We start from the raw sequence: 16,339 nt of genomic DNA, 5'->3' as shown, positions 1-16,339 counted from the left end.
GATCGGCCAATTTGGAGGTGGGGGGGGCATTGCTGGAGAGCTGGGAAATGAGGTATTGTGCTGTACTATTATTTCTGCTTCCCTCCCATGTTTGTTTGTTTGTGATTTGGGGCCAAAAAATAATTTGTGCTGGAAGAACCAAACCCCCAGATTCCCATAGAGTTAAGACTTCATTTGCAGTTTCCGCATTTGTGATTGTTGGCAAGAATGGAACCCCCGCAAATAATGGGAGCTCCTGTATATCGTGGATGCAGAGCCAGCCCTACTGTGAGACAAGGAGAGCTGCTGGCTCAGGCAATGGATTATCTATGTGGTGATGGAAACAGATAGAACTAATATATGGAACCCAACCCATTGGGGAGGCAATGCCCTGTATATAGTAATTAGTAGGAACAGGGGATGCCATCTGTATTTACTGCCTCTGGCCCCATCATATGTTGGGCTGGCCCTGAGAAATGACTAGCTGCTGCTGCTGAGACTTTCCAAATCGCCAGAAGATGCAGTCAAGCAAACCTAATCCTCTAATGAGCATTCAAGAATCCTGCCTGGAGACCTGCCTTAGCATCGCTTCCTCTTTGGACTTTTTAGGAATCTCCTAAAAAGTAACTAAATTAGTAACTAAAAGGTCATCTTAAAAGATCTAACCCAGGCAAGTAGAAACACTTCATTGGGTGACGTAATTGTATATACCATGTGTGTGTGTGAGAGAGAGGGGTGGTGGTGGTTCAAATCCATTAATTGAAAGAAGTCTGGAAATTGGTCCTTCATTCTCCAGCTGCCTACACAGAGCTGTTCTACACATTATGCAGAATGACATGGTAGTATTCTGACCTATACTAGATTACACATGGGGGTGACATATTTTATAATGCTCCTTTGTGTGAAAAAGTTTTATGCATGTGGTAAATCAGCACATCTGAGATGAATATACTGATTTATCTATTTATCACATGCCTTCACCTCTTGCCTATGGGCTTCTCAGAGGCATCTGGTGGGCCACTGTGGGAAATAGGATGACTATAGAATCCTTGGGCCTGATCCAGCAGGGCTGTTGTTAAGTTCTAAAGTTTTTGCTTAACCACCTCAATAATAATTTCCCACAATCTCTTAGCTTGTCAAGTTAACCAAGTCTGACAAAAGAGCTCCCAGTCATCTGAACATCTCTGATACTACCCGCAACTATTCAGCTCTGCCCAAAACGGCATTCTTCCCATAAGCTGGAATGGCCAGTGTCATTATGTGGACACTTCCACTATGTGGAAGGTCCCTTCTTCTCTTGCTCATCATTCTGCATGACTGATAGGGACTAAGAATGTGCAGGTGGAGCAAGAAATTAAAAGGGGCACAAAAGAAAGCAGGAGGGGAGAGAAAAATGTAAAAAGGGGGTGTTGGAAGGAAACTGCTTCTTTTTGGTGTTGTAAACAACTTTGCAAAAGTAGTAACTAAACTTTAGAAATAAAGTAAAAAAGAGGCAGGGGGAAAGAGAGGATGGAGGAAAGGGAGAGTACAAACAAGGGAAGGTGAGCTGGCTGACCAACAGCACAAGAAACCAAGAAGTCACTTGAGCAACAATACCTTGTGCCATCTGAGAAGATCTTGCAAGGGACTCCAGAGCACACTATATGTAGGCTAGCTTGATTCCAAAGTACTTCTAATTGAGTGGGATAGCAGCACAACAGTGTGGCTCAAGTCCTAGTGTGGTATAGTGATTATTATTTTTAACCTACTTTCCAGTAGGCTTATGAGATCACCTGGGTGTGGGTGTGTGTGTGTGTGTGTGTGTGTGCCCACTATCAACTTCTCAATGCCTGGACCAATATGAACTAAATTTGGTACAGTTTTAGAGACACATAGGGACACCCCAATGGCATAGTTTTTGATGATTTCACATCCACCCTGATCCAAGATGGTGGACTTGTAAACATTTGAGGCGCAAGTGGGCTAACTTGTGAACCGCTTAGTTGACTTGAACCAAATTTGCTACAGCTGTAGGGACACCTAGAGATGCCCAACTGGCATGCTGTGTGATGATGTCATCCACTCCAATTCAAGATGGTGGCCACGTGAATATCAGAGGTGTAAGTGGGTTAATTTGTGGACTGTGTAAGCAATTTAAACCAAATTAGGTACAGTTGCAATGAGTGACACACAGGGACACCTCAGTGGCATAGCCTGTGATGATGTCATCCACCCTGATTAAAGATGGCGGACACATACATTTTTGAGGCGCAAGTGAGCTAACTTGTGAATCGCTTAACCGATTTGAACCAAATTTGCTACATCTGTAGCGACACATATGTATGCCCTAATGGCATGGAGTGTGATGATGTCATCCATTCCAATTAAAAACTGGAGACTGTTGTTCTTCAAAATCTGAACTTTTGTATGGTGTCCCCCTCAGAGTTCCTTATTATCTCCGATGCTGTTTAACATCTACATGAAACCACTGGGAGAGATCATCAGGAGATTTGGTGCAGGGTGCTATCAGTATGCTGATGACACCCAAATCTATTTGTCCATGTCAACCTCATCGGGAGAAGGCATAACCTCCCAAAATGCCTGCCTGAAGGAGGTGATAAGCTGGATGAGGGATAACAAACTGAGACTGAATCCAGATAAGACGGAGGTACTTATTGTGCAGGGTTGAAACTCGGGAGATGAGTTTGATCTGCCTGTTCTGGATGGGGTCACACTTCCCCCAAATGAACAGATACACAGTCGGGGGTGCTTCTGAATCCAAGCCTCTCCCTGGTGTCCCAGGTCGAGGCAGTGGCCAGAGGTGCCTTTTATCAGCTCCAGCTGATATGTCAGCGGCGTCTGTTTCTTGAGATAAATGACCTCATAACAGTGGTACATATGCTGGTAACCTCCAGACTGGATTACTGTAATGTGCTCTATGTGGGGCTGCCTTTGTATGTAGTCTGGAAAATATAGCTAGTTCAGAATGTGGCATCCAGGTTGGTCTCCGGTCTTCTCAGAGAGACCATATTACTCCTATATTGAAAGAGCTACACTGGCTGCCGATATGTTCCTAGGCAAAATACAAAGTGCTGGTTATAACCTATAAAACCCTAGATGGCTTGTGCCCTGGGTATTTAAGAGAATGTCTTCTCCATCATGAACCCCACCGCCTACTGAGATCATCAGGAGAGGTCCATCTGCAGTTGCCACCAGCTTGTCTGGTGGCTACTCAGGGACAGGCCTTCTCAGCTGATGCCCCAACACTTTGGAACGCACTCCCTGCTGAAATAAGAGCCTCCCCATCTTTTACAATTTTTTACAAGAGCCTCCCCCCTTTTACAATTTAAAAAAAAAATCTTTAAAGACACATTTGTTCAACCAGGCTTTTAATTAAATACCATTTTAATAGTTTTAACATTGTTTTAAAATATTGTTTTAAGGTTTTAAATTGTTATAATGTTTTAGCTTTTTTGTTGTCATTTATTTTAACCAATGTTTTAATTTCTCTGTTGACATTTATCTGTTTTAATTAATGTTTTAACTTTTCTGGGGGGGGTTGCTGTAAACCGCCCAGAGACATACATTTTGGGTGGTATAAATATATGTTGAATGAATGAATGAATGAATGAATGAATGAATGAAAGAAGATGGCCACATGATGAACATATGAGGCGCAAGCAGGCTAATTTGTGGACTGTCTAACCAATTTGAACCAAATACGGTACATTTGCAGTGAGTGACACACAGGGGGACCTCAGTGGCATAGCTTGTGATGATGTCATCCATGCTGATTAGAGAGAGAGAGAGAGACAGACTGCGTGTTAGAGTGTAGCCCGATTTATATCCAGGGTAAAAAAATCCACTTTTTGTGTCAGTTTTTTGGGAGAACTTTGAGTTCTCAGTAAAGCCTCCCGGTAAATGCACGGTAAAGCCTGCTGTGTGTAAAGGTCCCAGGATCCTCTTTAGGCCCATCTAGATTGCAACTGATTTATCAGCTGCTTGTCTTCCTCTAGGCAAAGGTGATGATAAGGGTTGTTGGAAACTGGGTGGAACTTGTGGCTTGTCAGGATGAAGAAAACCAAAGAATACTTGGTTTCAGAATTTTCTGAAAAGTAGGAGAAAGCGCTCTTTATGCTTCAATAAACTACCAACCACTGAAAAGCAGCTAAAGTGGACAAGAACATAACAGAAGGGCAGTGCTGGCCTAAGATACTCTGGCCAAATGCTACCTTAATTGCTCACATGCTATCAGGCTGTTCCTGCTACAGATCTTTGCTCTTTGCTGCTAGTCTGGCAGTGAGCAAGGGCACTTGCTCACTATTCCCAGGCTAGCAGCAGCCATGAACTTGGGATTTCTGCCCATACAATTGGGCTAGAGTGGTGCTACCCATAATGTTGGGCTGGCTAGTGTGGTGCTGTTGGCTCTGCAGTGCTGCCAACTGCAGCAGAGGTGAGCAAGTGGGGTGGCTCAAAATCTCCTATTCTTCCAAATTCACCACCAGAAGTGACTTGCTTCACCCTGCCGCATGACAAGGCCAGCCCTGCAGAATAAGTTTTAAACAAGTTATGGAGAGATCTACAGTAGACAGAATGGAGCAATAGAATTAGGACAACCTTCTTCCTGGTATATCGGTTTTCAATGTGTCGTGAATGGAGGAGCATTTAGTTATGTGAATCCTGACCAGCAGTTTAAACAAGACTTGCCTCACTACCTTTTGGAGAGAGTGTCAACTGGCATGTGGATAAAGGTGATTCGGTTGACATAGTATACTTGGACTTCCAAAAAGCTTTTAACAAAGTTCCCCACCAAAGGCTTTTGAATAAACTTAGCAGTCATGAAATGAGGAAACAGGTTCAGTTGTGGATTGGTAACTGGCTGAAGGACAAAAAACAGAGTGTAGGAATAACTCAGGGGCATAGCTAGGGGAGAGGGGGCCTGTGTTCACCCCCCTCTCTGGTGCCCCCCCCCCCAGCATGAGGGCGATAATGAAGAAAATGGGGGGAGGAGTAGAACTGGGGAGCCCTCAGGAGTTGAGGCCCTGGGTTCTTTGAACCCTTTCATTATAGCTACACCCCCAACTGGACAGTCCCCCAAGGATCTATACTGGGATCAGTGCCCTTTAAGTTGCTTTTAAATGATCTAAAAGTTGGGATAACCAGTGAAGTGGCCACACTTGCAGATGACACTAAACTATTTAGGGTAGTAAAATCCAAAGCAGATTGTGAGGAGCTCCAAAAGGATCTCTCTCCAAAAGGAGTGTGCTAGGAGAGTGGATGAGAAAATGGCAAATACAGTTCACTGTCAGCAAGTGTCAAGTGATGCATATGGGGGCAAAAACGCCCAGCTTCACATATACCCTGATGGAGTCTGAGCTGTCAGTGACTGACCAGGAGAGAGATCTTGGGGTCGTGGTGGACAGCTCATTGAAAGTATTGACTCAGTGGAGCTCTTCTCATGGTCAGTAAGAAGAGCTCTGGGACAGTCTGTGGGGAAGGCGGGTTTAACTTACCTTCCATGCAGACAATCTCTGTGCCTTCCCTGGGTGGGTGGATTGCCTGTCCAGATAACTGGCAGTTCACCTGGCAGCTCTGGGGGTCATGGTACTGGGACACACTGCCATGCATCAACCCACCCTACCCCCAGAGTTCCAATAATGCGCTGCATGAGTGCACAGTGCACTTTTGGATCCCCCCCCCTCCCCGAGTGTGCCAGCCATGGCTGCAAGCAGCCGCAGCTGACACACAGTTTTTAAAAATGAAGTTAAGGGAGTGCTTGCTCCCTTAATCTCATTTTAGAGGGAGGCTACTTTGGCAGGTTTCCCACTGTGTAACCACCAAGATCAGGCCTGATCCCGGTGGTTGACACACATGTGCAAAAAACAGGCTGGGCTCCCTTAGCCTAGTTTGGCATGTGCGTGTGAATAGCCTCAGTGCGTGGCAGCTGTGGAAAAGGCAAATTCCATGCTAGGGTTAATTAGGAGGGGGATTGAAAACAAACATGCTTGTAAATGCTTATACAAGTCTACGGTGTGGCTTCATTTGGAGTACTGCGTACAGTTCTGGTCACTGTGTCTTAAGAAGGAGGGGGCGGAGGAAGCAAGTACGGGTGCTGGGGCAAAGAACTGTCCATACTGCGACACACTGCAACACATAAACTCCATTGCAAGCCTCCTTACCACGAAAAAATACAGCTACATTCCTGCAGTGCATTTACAACATTGTAGGGCAAAAATGCATCATTAAAATTCAAATCAAGGCATGGGAAATATGAACGGCACCCTGTTGACAATGCAGTGACACTGATGTGGAAACACGGGCAATACGGAGGGGCACTTAGTAGACACGTTGCGAGTACGTTGCAGCTCAGGAGTGGTTTCCCGTGCCTCCTCCTGCGCAGTATGAGATGATGCCTTCAGCACCTTCCTATATCACTGCTGCCCAATATAGGTGACTACAGATATATTTACTAGGCACAGTCTGGGAAGCACACTGGCCGGGATTTGAACTAACAGCTTCTTGCACTCTAGGCAAGCTGCTTCCCCGCTGGGCCACCACAGCAGTAAAAATACCAGACCTGAAAATGCAGGAAATTTGCCTCTGAGCCAAAACTATAAGTTAGAAAGTTCCTGATTTGAATGTCACTGCTACCATGAGCTGACTTGGACATAGGCAAACTGTTCCAGTCACCATCTGCAATAAGGGGATACAAATAATACTGACTTGCCTTACAGAGCAGTTGTAAGGAGCACAACAAAATGTGTATATGAAACGTTTCAATCACCCAAGCGTACTATATAAATACTAGCATTTGCATTCATAGCAGGAAACATTCCGTTAATGGGTCACACCATGTACAAATGCTTTCCCTCTCTTGAGTTAATCGTTGGGAGGTTTTGCTCAAAAGGATTTTGGTCACCTTGTTTTGGAAAGAAAGCAAAGGAAGCATTATTGTGAACAGCTGTCTCCCGCCCTGTGGTTCCTTTTTGCTTCAATAAAACATAGGGAAGTATCAGTGCTATCTGTCTACCTACCTGAAGTCCCCCCTTGTCCCCTACTCACAATTACCAATATAGAGTATAGATTTAATGTAATCCTGAAGGCTGTATTAAAGAGGTTTTAATGAATCATGTTAAGGACAGTAGAGCCAATGTGGGCACCGCCGGGCGGGTGGGGGCAGAGAGAGTCACCTTTAAGGATAAATTAGTAGGTGCTTACCCCCGCTACCACTGCACCTAAGAACTGCTCTGAGCAGTGGAAGCAGCATCTCCTGAGCCCAGCATCTTCTGAGGCTAGGGATCGGCACCGCCATTCACGTCTGGTGGAGGCCATTTACATGGCCAGCGAATGGCTTCCATGCATGTCTGGAGGCCAAGTGAGTGGCAGAGCCAATCCCCCAACACAGGATGTGCTGGGCGCTGACCTGTTCATCAGAGCAGCTCTTAAGTGCAACGGTAGCAGAGGTAAGGTAGGACCTACTAATTTACGCTTAAAGGTGCCTCTCGCTGCCCCTCACCACTGGCGGTGCCTGCACCAGCCCATACTGGTCAAGGGGTAAGTAATCTGGGGTGTGATCTTGAGCATGCGCTCTTAGGAGGGAAGCAAAACCTAACCTTGCTCAGCATAGATTTCACTCGGTCATTGGCTCCCCCAGCCATCCCCACCTCTCTCCTGGGCACCATGACAACACAATAGGATTCTGTGCATTACATAGCATTTTTGCAGGCAATCCCATCAGGGTGGACTTTGTAAAGGAGCATTTCCTTCTGGTATTGTTTCATTCAGAAGGTCAGTTTTAAGATGAAGTGAGATTTCCTGAGCTCAGGAGCTTGGAAAGCTGGTGTCATGTTTGATACTGCAGAGGAGCAGGATGGTTTGCTGACAAAGAGATTTGTATTACTTGCTGAGAGGAAGCTAGCTTTGTCTGGGAATATCACACAGAAGGATGCCTTGATGATCTCAGCAGTCTGCTGCTGTTCTGCGAAGCCCTGCCCCTCACGGCCAGTTAAGAGAGAGACATGCAGTAAATTTATCAAAGAGGGTACATGCATAAGAACACACCTGTGTGATTTAGATTAATTAATCTAGAATAAGTTTCACTGATTTCATACTCACAAATATAAGTTAGATAATCACTAATAAATAAATAAATCACTAATAAATAAATAAATAAATAAATAAATGAATATTTTCTACCTAGGAATTCAGCTAAAAAGCCAAAACTTTGTAAGCCAAAATCAGTGGCTTACAAAATAAAACAGAACAATTTCAGTACAGTACAATTTCAATAGAACAACACAGTACATATAAAACAGCAAGACTAAAAACACAGAACCACCCTGATAAATCCAACAATCCATTATATATTTTGAAGAGTGAGTTTGTGTGAAACAAGTCATACTTCCCAATGACCTACAAATACCAAATTTTTCTTACAGAATCCTGCCACTAAAATTAGATGAATGCTCTATGTTTTACACCAGAATATGATGGAAGAAAGGTTTAAATAATTTATTTTGTATTTTTATGAAGAAATTAAGAATGCAATCAGCCCATTTTAACTGTTATTGTTCTCAACAGATTTTTAACACTTGGTAATCAGATCAGTAATTCAAAAACAACATCAAGCCCAAGAGAAGCAGAAGATCTTTCTCAGATTCTATTTGACTATTATTCAAGTTCACCATATATGGTAAATTATTTATTCAATACAATAAATGACATTTGAAGTTGAAATCCTACACATTTCAATCTGTTCTTTAACTTCCCTTTTCCAAGCATGTTAATTAAAAAATCTATTAAATATATTTAATTTCCCTATCAAAATCTATACAAAATGACTTGGCCCAATCAATGACGAGCCTCACCTACTAGTAAACTATAATCCTAAAAACAATAGCCAAACTATACAGTCAGTACAAAAACAATAGCAAGCTCAGCCATCCCCAAACATGTGGTAAGAAAAATACATTTTCACCCTGCTTCTGGTAACCAGTGGGTCCTCCTCAGTAGTGGCATAATATATTCATTGTGGCTTACTCCAATTAATAGCTAGGAAGCTGCATGTTCTTATTTGTGTTCAAGGGTAACCCCACATAGACATGTGTGACAATTGACTTATATTGAGTGTGTCTTTCTGAGGCTGGCAACTAGGGATAAATTGGGGATTCTGTGGGTATAACGTCCACCTTGCTGTCCAACTGACTTCCTAACTGAGCTGATGAAGCTGGTCTCGGAGTTGGTGTTGGAGTCACCCAGACTTTTAGTGTTGGAGGACTTCAATATCCATTGTGAGGTTGACTTGTCTGGTGCAGCTCAGGAGTTCATAATGGCCATGACAACTGTGGGCCTATCCCAACTAGTTTCAGGACCAACTGATGTTGCCAGCCACACACACGATTTGGTCTTTTGTTCAGATTGGGCAGTGTTCCGTGGGTGCAGAATCCTGTGGTTTCCCCATTGTCATGGATGGACCATTAGCTGGTTAAGGTTGGTTTCACAGCCACAACCCAGACCTGCAGGGGTGGAGGACCTATTAAGATGGTCCTCCTGAGATGGCTGCTGGACCTAGTAGGATTCCAAAAAGCCTTGCAGGGTATTAATGTTGGTGCTGCCATTGATTCTGTCGATGCGCTGGTGGGAATCTGGAATAGGGAACTCACCAGGGAGTAGACACAATCGCTCTTAAGCGTCCCCTCCAATCTGCTTTAAAAGTGGCCCCTTGGTATACAGAGGAGTTGTGGGGTCTGAAGCAGCAAAGTAGGCGACTGGAGCGCAAGTGGGGGAGAACTTGGCTTGAATGTGACAGGACACAGCATAGAGCCCCAGAGGTGTATCTAGGGAAAATAGCACCTAAGGCAAGCACTGAAATTGCGCCCCCTGTCCAAACATCTGACACCCATCTTTCAGATAACTTTACCATAATATCAGCTCAAAAATACAAGTAAAGCTTGTTAATCTTTTAATACTGCAAAAACTATTTAGCAGTGGACGTAGCCAGACCAAAAAATGCTGGAAAACTACAAATTTCAGTATGCTGGGGCTAATGAAGTACCCAAATACTATGTGGAGGTGTACTTGGGAAACTAAACAGAAGTGCCTGTCTAATTCCCTATTATGCATTGTAGCATCAGTATTAGGGATGTGCCCGAAACGTTTCGGAGGCCATTGTAAAGGCCTCCGAAACATTTCGGCACTGGGGCAGGATTTGGTGCTTCGGCACCGGCGGGGGTAGCTCTTTAAGGGAGGGGGAGAGTGTACTCACACACACACCCCGCCGCGTTTCCCCTGCTGGCGCTCTTCAAAGTCCAAGCTCCTCAGGGCGGCAGCGTTCCTCCCTGCCGCCCCGTTCCCCCCGTCGGCCGGAAGTGGCCAAAAGTTGCAACCGTGCGTGCGCCCATCATGCGCACGCATGCCCACCTGTCTGCTGTGCGCATGCACTACGATGGGTGCATGCGCGGCCGCAACTTTCGGCCACTTCCGGCCGATGGGGGGAACGGGACGGCAGGGAGGAACGCTGCTGCCCCGAGGAGCTTGGACTTTGAAGAGCACCGGCGGGAGAAACGCGGCAGGGGTGTGTGAGTACACTCTCCCCTGCCCTTAAAGAGCTACCCCCGCCGGTGCCGAAGAGTCTTCGGGCACATCCCTAATCAGTATTACAAAAGTTTTAAAAACAAATGGAGAATTTGACTTTTCCCAGATACTCTGAAAATAATTAAAGGATATGCAGAGTAAACTGTCACTACTTGGAATATACTCTAGTATTTCAGAAAGACAGTTAAAATGAGAGAAAGAGAGCAAGAAACTCCCAGTGGGCCTTAATACTAAGAATTTCACACTGATTCAAAGACAAATTCACCATTAATAGCCATATTATTAAGACATCACATTTAATTCACACCACAAGAAGCAAAGTAAGAGCAAATGAATACAATCCTAGCTCATAAGCTTCAGCTCAGTATTCACGAGCCCTGATTCTCTGTACTTAGTGCCAAACTAAATATGTGTACAGTGACACACACACACACACACACACACACACACACACACACACACACAAATATATAAAATTACCTGTAGCCCCTTTAGGGGGGCTTCCTAAAGGCCATATGTGGGGGGTCTGCAAAGGTTCACCCTCCCCCCGCTGGCCTCTAGGGCCTCACAGGGACCATTTGAGCATGTACACTGGCCATTTTTTAAAATAATTTTTTTTTAAAGGCCACTGAAAACAAAATGGCCATGCTCAAATGGCCATTTTGTTTTTGGCAGCCATTTAAAAATTCTTTTTAATTTTTAAGAATGGCACCCCCCCTTCAAGTGGCTCCCAGGGCATGTGCCCTGCCTGCCCCACCCTAGATATGCCCCTGAGCCCATTTAAAGATTTATGTGGAGGCAGTACATGCAGCAAAAAAAAGACACACAACAATTCTGGTCTGCTCGCATTGCTTCTGCAGGTTTGCATCCAGAGGTACTATCCCGGGTTGTGAGGAGTTTGATTCAAGCTCCTTCCAATTCAAACCAATCCCCAGGGACTTTGCTCTGTTATGATGCTTTTAATGGGTACTTTGTGGACAAAATATCTTGTATTCGGGCCAACTCTGACTCCACTGTTTCTGTAGAGTCTATGAAGGTGGTGTCCAGCAATCCCTCTTGCAGTATTAGATTGGAGCAGTTTCAATCTGTGATGGCTGATGATGTGGACAAGCTGCCTGGGGCGGTGCAGCCTACCACTTGTTCTCTGGATCCTTGACCAACTTGGCTGCTTCTATGTAGCAGGGAAATTGTTGGAGGTGGCCTAGTTAATATCATTAACTCATTGCTGAGGGAGTGTAGGATGCCTCCTTGATTGAAGGAGGCAATGATTAGACCACTTCTTAAGAAGCCTTCCCTAGATCTCTCAGTGATGGATAGTTGTAGGCTGGTCTCCATTCTCCCATGATTGGGCAAGGTGGTTGAGAGAGTGGTGGCTAACCAGCTCCAGGCAGTTTGGGAGTAAACCAATTATCTGTTGGATTTGTTTGTTTGTTTGTTTGTTTGTTTGTTTGTTTAATCTACTGCCCTTCCAAAATGGCTCAGGGTGGTTTACAATTAAAACAAACCACTAAAACAATAAAGAGCTAAAACAAGTTAAAAACAATATAACAACAATTAACAATTTAAAAACATTTTAAAACAACAATTAAACAATTACAGTGATTAAAAGCCCCAATGTGAAGGACTCTGCGCTGTCTCATGTCTCAATGACAGAGGAGGACAGACTAGTAAGTCAAAGGGCTAGAGGGGTCAAGACATTGGTCTTCCCTTCTCTACTGCTCTGACATAATTCCTTTGATATGTAGATTGCTACTCTCAGGGACTTCCTTCCTTCCTTCCTGCCACTTCATCTTCGTCTTCCCCTTTCTTCTCTCTTGCAACACCCATGCTCCTCTCTCCCTGCACCATGTGTGCAGAGATGCAGAAACCATCTCTCTGCATCCAGCTAGCTAGCTAGATTAGAGATACTATCTCTCCACTTTCCTATCTAGAATGGAGTTCACTAATAAAGACTCCTTATATTGATTTGAAACTATGAACGGGCTCCAAGTTTCTTTTACTCTCAGCATCATACTGGATCATACAAGATCATACATCATACAGGATCATACTGAAGAAAGTGCTTTCTAAAGTAGCCCGAATCCAAGCCATTCAGAACTGTAAAGGTAATAACCAGTACTTTGTATTTTGCCCGGAAACATATTGGCAGCCAGTGCAACTGTTTTAAGACAGGCAAAATATGGTCTCTCTGGATTACCCCAGAGAGCAGTATGGCTGCCGCATTTTGAACTAACTGAAGTTTCCGACCTATGTACAAAGGCAGCTTCACATAGAGTGCATTGCAGTAGTTGTGCCTGGAGGTTACCAGTGGATGCACCACTGTTTTGAGATCGTTCTCTTCAAGGAATGGACACAGTGTCAAATCAGCTGAAGTTGATAGCACTCCTGGCCATAGACTCCACCTGAGATACCAGGGTGAGGCCTGGATCTAAGAGAACTCCCAAGCTGCATACCTGTTCCTTCTGGGGGAGTGTAACCCCATCCAGCACAGGAAGATCTAACTCATTCCTCAAATTCCAATCCCCCACAATGAGCACCTCTGTTTTGCTTGGATTCAGCTTCAATTTGTTATCCCTCATCCAGCCCATTACTGCCCGTAGGCAGGCATTTAGGGAGTGAATGCCATTTCCTGATGATGATGATGATGATGATGATGATGATGATGATGATGATGATAAATAGATTTGGGTGTCATCAGCATACTCGTAACACCCTGCACCAAATCTCCTAATGACCTCACCCAAAGCATTGGGGATAGAATGGAGCCCTGACAGACTCCATATAATAGCTCCCATTTTGAAGAGGAACTGTCACCAAGCTCCACCATCTGGAATCTGCCCGAGAGATAGGAGATAGCAAAGCAGTGCCTCCTATCCCCAGTTCCCCCAGGCGATCCAGAAGGATACCATGGTTGATGGTATCGAATGTTGGTAAGAGATCCAAAAGAACCAACAGAGTCACACTCCCTCTGTCGATTCCCCGGTGAAGGTCATCCATCAGGCTGACCAAGGCAGACTCAACCCCATAGCCTGCTCTAAAGCCAGTTTGAAATGCGTCTAGAGCAGTGTTCCCTCTAATTTTTATCACCAGTGTGCAGAAAGAGTTTTGTTCTGAGTGGCAGTGTGCACACATAACACTCTCTCTCTCTCTCTCTCTCTCTCTCTCTCTCTCTCTCTCTCTCTCTCACACACACACACACACACACACACACACACTACCACCACCACCCCAGGCCCCCACACACAGACAGCAGGAATCAATTAATTTTTTTAACTTTCCCCAGGCCCCCAGAAATAAGTAATGTTAATAATTAATTAAGTTTGTGGTGTGCCATTTTAAAAAACCTTTTTTTACCCCACCTCTGGTCTTTCTGGGCTGCCGGAGGGGAGCCGCCACCCTGGCTGCCTGTCCTCCTCCCTCCATCCTCTGACTGGAAAAGGAGGAGGCCAAGGCCCAGCCAGGGGGAGGGAGGAAGTGGCGGTGGCATGGCCAGGGAGAGGGGGAAATGGGGCAATGCTTCCCTTCCCTTCCCGGCTGGGGAAATGGGGTGCTGGGCAGTTGGGTGGTGGTGTGCCCAACAGAAATGGCTGTGTGAGGAGTCCGGGGTGGATGCTCACACACGCACCTTAGAGGGAAGCCTGGTCTAGATAATCGGTTTCCTCCCAAACTGCCTGGAGCTGGTTAGCCACCACTCTCTCAATCACTTTGCCCAACCATGGGAGATTGGAGACCGGCCTATAACTATCCATCACTGAGGGGTCTAGAGAAGGCTTCTTAAGAAGTGGTGTAATCATTGCCTCCTTCAAACAAGGAAGCTTCGTACCCTCCCTCAGCGATGAGTTAATGATATTAACTAGGCCATCTCCAACAATTTCCCTGCTAGATAGAAGCAGCCAAGTTGGGCAAGGATCCAGAGAACAAGTGGTAGGCTGCATCGCCTCAAGCAGCTTGTCCACGTCCTCAGAACATACATAACAGATTGAAACTGCTCCAATCTAATACTGCAAGAGGGATTGCTGGATACCACCTTAATAGACTCTGTAGAAACAGTGGGGTCCAAGTCCAATACAAGAGATTTTGTCCGCAAAGAATCAATTAAAGGCATCGCAGCAGAAGTCTCCGGGGACTGGCTTGAAATGGAAGGAGCCTGACTCAAACTCCCCACAACCTGGGGTAGCAACATCCCACTTCGTTTCTTTTCATCACCCTAAGATACGTTGTGGTAGCTCTAACTGCAGATAAGACACCCATTCCTCTGCCCTAGAATCCTTGTCCACCCAAGGTAGAGTGTGTGCAGGATGTAAACCCTTTTTCACATTTGAGCAAAGTGGTAATAAGGCAGGATTCAGTCCAAGAGCTGTGAATATTAACTGATGGGAACCTGCTTCTACCATAAGGCTTGCTTTTAGTCAGATCCCCTGTCACCTATTCATGGGAAGCTGGCCTTTAAGGGTAAGAGGGGCAATGCCCCCCCCCTTGCCAGCCCCCTCTTCCAGTTCTCCTAAGCATATCATCTTCTAGTCTTCTTCCTTGCTCGCATCTGGATTTCTTTTTCTCTTGTACAAGCTGCAGTGCTTACCACTAGAGGGCACCTCCTATGGCTCTTTTTAAAAATGTATTTTGTGGCTTTTAAAAATACATTTCCTCCCTCTCAGGGTGTTCAGTGGGCTCTGCCGCACCCCAAAGGGAGTAATTATGGTCCTTGGCCACTCCCAAACTGCATGTTTAATTCCCCAGCACCAATCCAGACCTGCCTTTTCTTTTTCTCCCCCCTCCCGCCCTATTGGGGGCGTTGGCTTAGAACAAACTCTACCAATGAGAAGTTGGAATAGCTGACAAAGTGATATTCTGACCAATCACAAGCAAGCTAACTGGGCACTGTGGGAGCCTCCTGGTGGACTTAATCCTTAGAGGCTGGTTGAAGAGTTGATCTCTTTGCTTGCTGAAATGTAGTGAGTGGCTGGGCTTCACTGGAGAAAGGGAGGAACAAGCCTAGGTTTCTGAGTCAGGCTGATTGGTGGGAAGGGATAAGGAGGGAGCCTAGAGTCCTAGGCTTTGCAGTCTCAGTCTCTTTCCCTCGAAGAACTTCTAAAAGCAGTTCTTGCTGCTGAAGTGAAATCTGAGCACGCATTAACAACAACAATTTTTATTTATTTATTTATTTATTTATTTATTTATTTAAAACATTTATATTTCAATGGGGGATTCCTACTCTATAGCTCTAAAATGTGCACTGGGAAAACTCTCAGGTCTCCCCTGTAGGGTGTGCACGGAACCGCCACACTGCGGTCCGGCACTGGGGTGGGGGGTCGCTTTAAGAGCGGCGGGAGGGTTTACTTACCCCTCCCGCCGCTTTCCGCTGTGGCGCCGTAATTTGTAGAGTAATTGGGGCGGCAGGATATCTCCCTGCCGCCCCTTCCCCGCTGCGGCTCTGCAAAGCTCCCAGTAATGCTTTGCGCGCGCGCACGTCAGTAAGTAAACCCTCCCGCCGCTCTTAAGGCGACCCCCCACCCCCAATCCGAACCACCCAGGTCCGGACTGGTCCGGAGGCCTTTTCAATGGCCTCCGGACGGGTCCGGGCCCATCCCTACTCCCCTGTCCTAGTCTAACAACACTATCCTGCATTAACACATGCCTCAGTTCAAGTCTGCATTCCCCATGCCCCAGTATGACTTTTAATTTAATAATAATAATCAAATAAATTTCTAGTTTATTTTGTATTTAGCCTCTTGCTAAATGATGGGCTATGTCTAATTTTGTCCTTAGGCTGTTATCCTATGTATACTTA

Source organism: Hemicordylus capensis, chromosome 2 (assembly GCF_027244095.1).
Source record: "Hemicordylus capensis ecotype Gifberg chromosome 2, rHemCap1.1.pri, whole genome shotgun sequence".
Lineage (NCBI taxonomy): Eukaryota > Metazoa > Chordata > Lepidosauria > Squamata > Cordylidae > Hemicordylus > Hemicordylus capensis.
Note: the sequence above shows the minus strand (reverse complement) of the source record.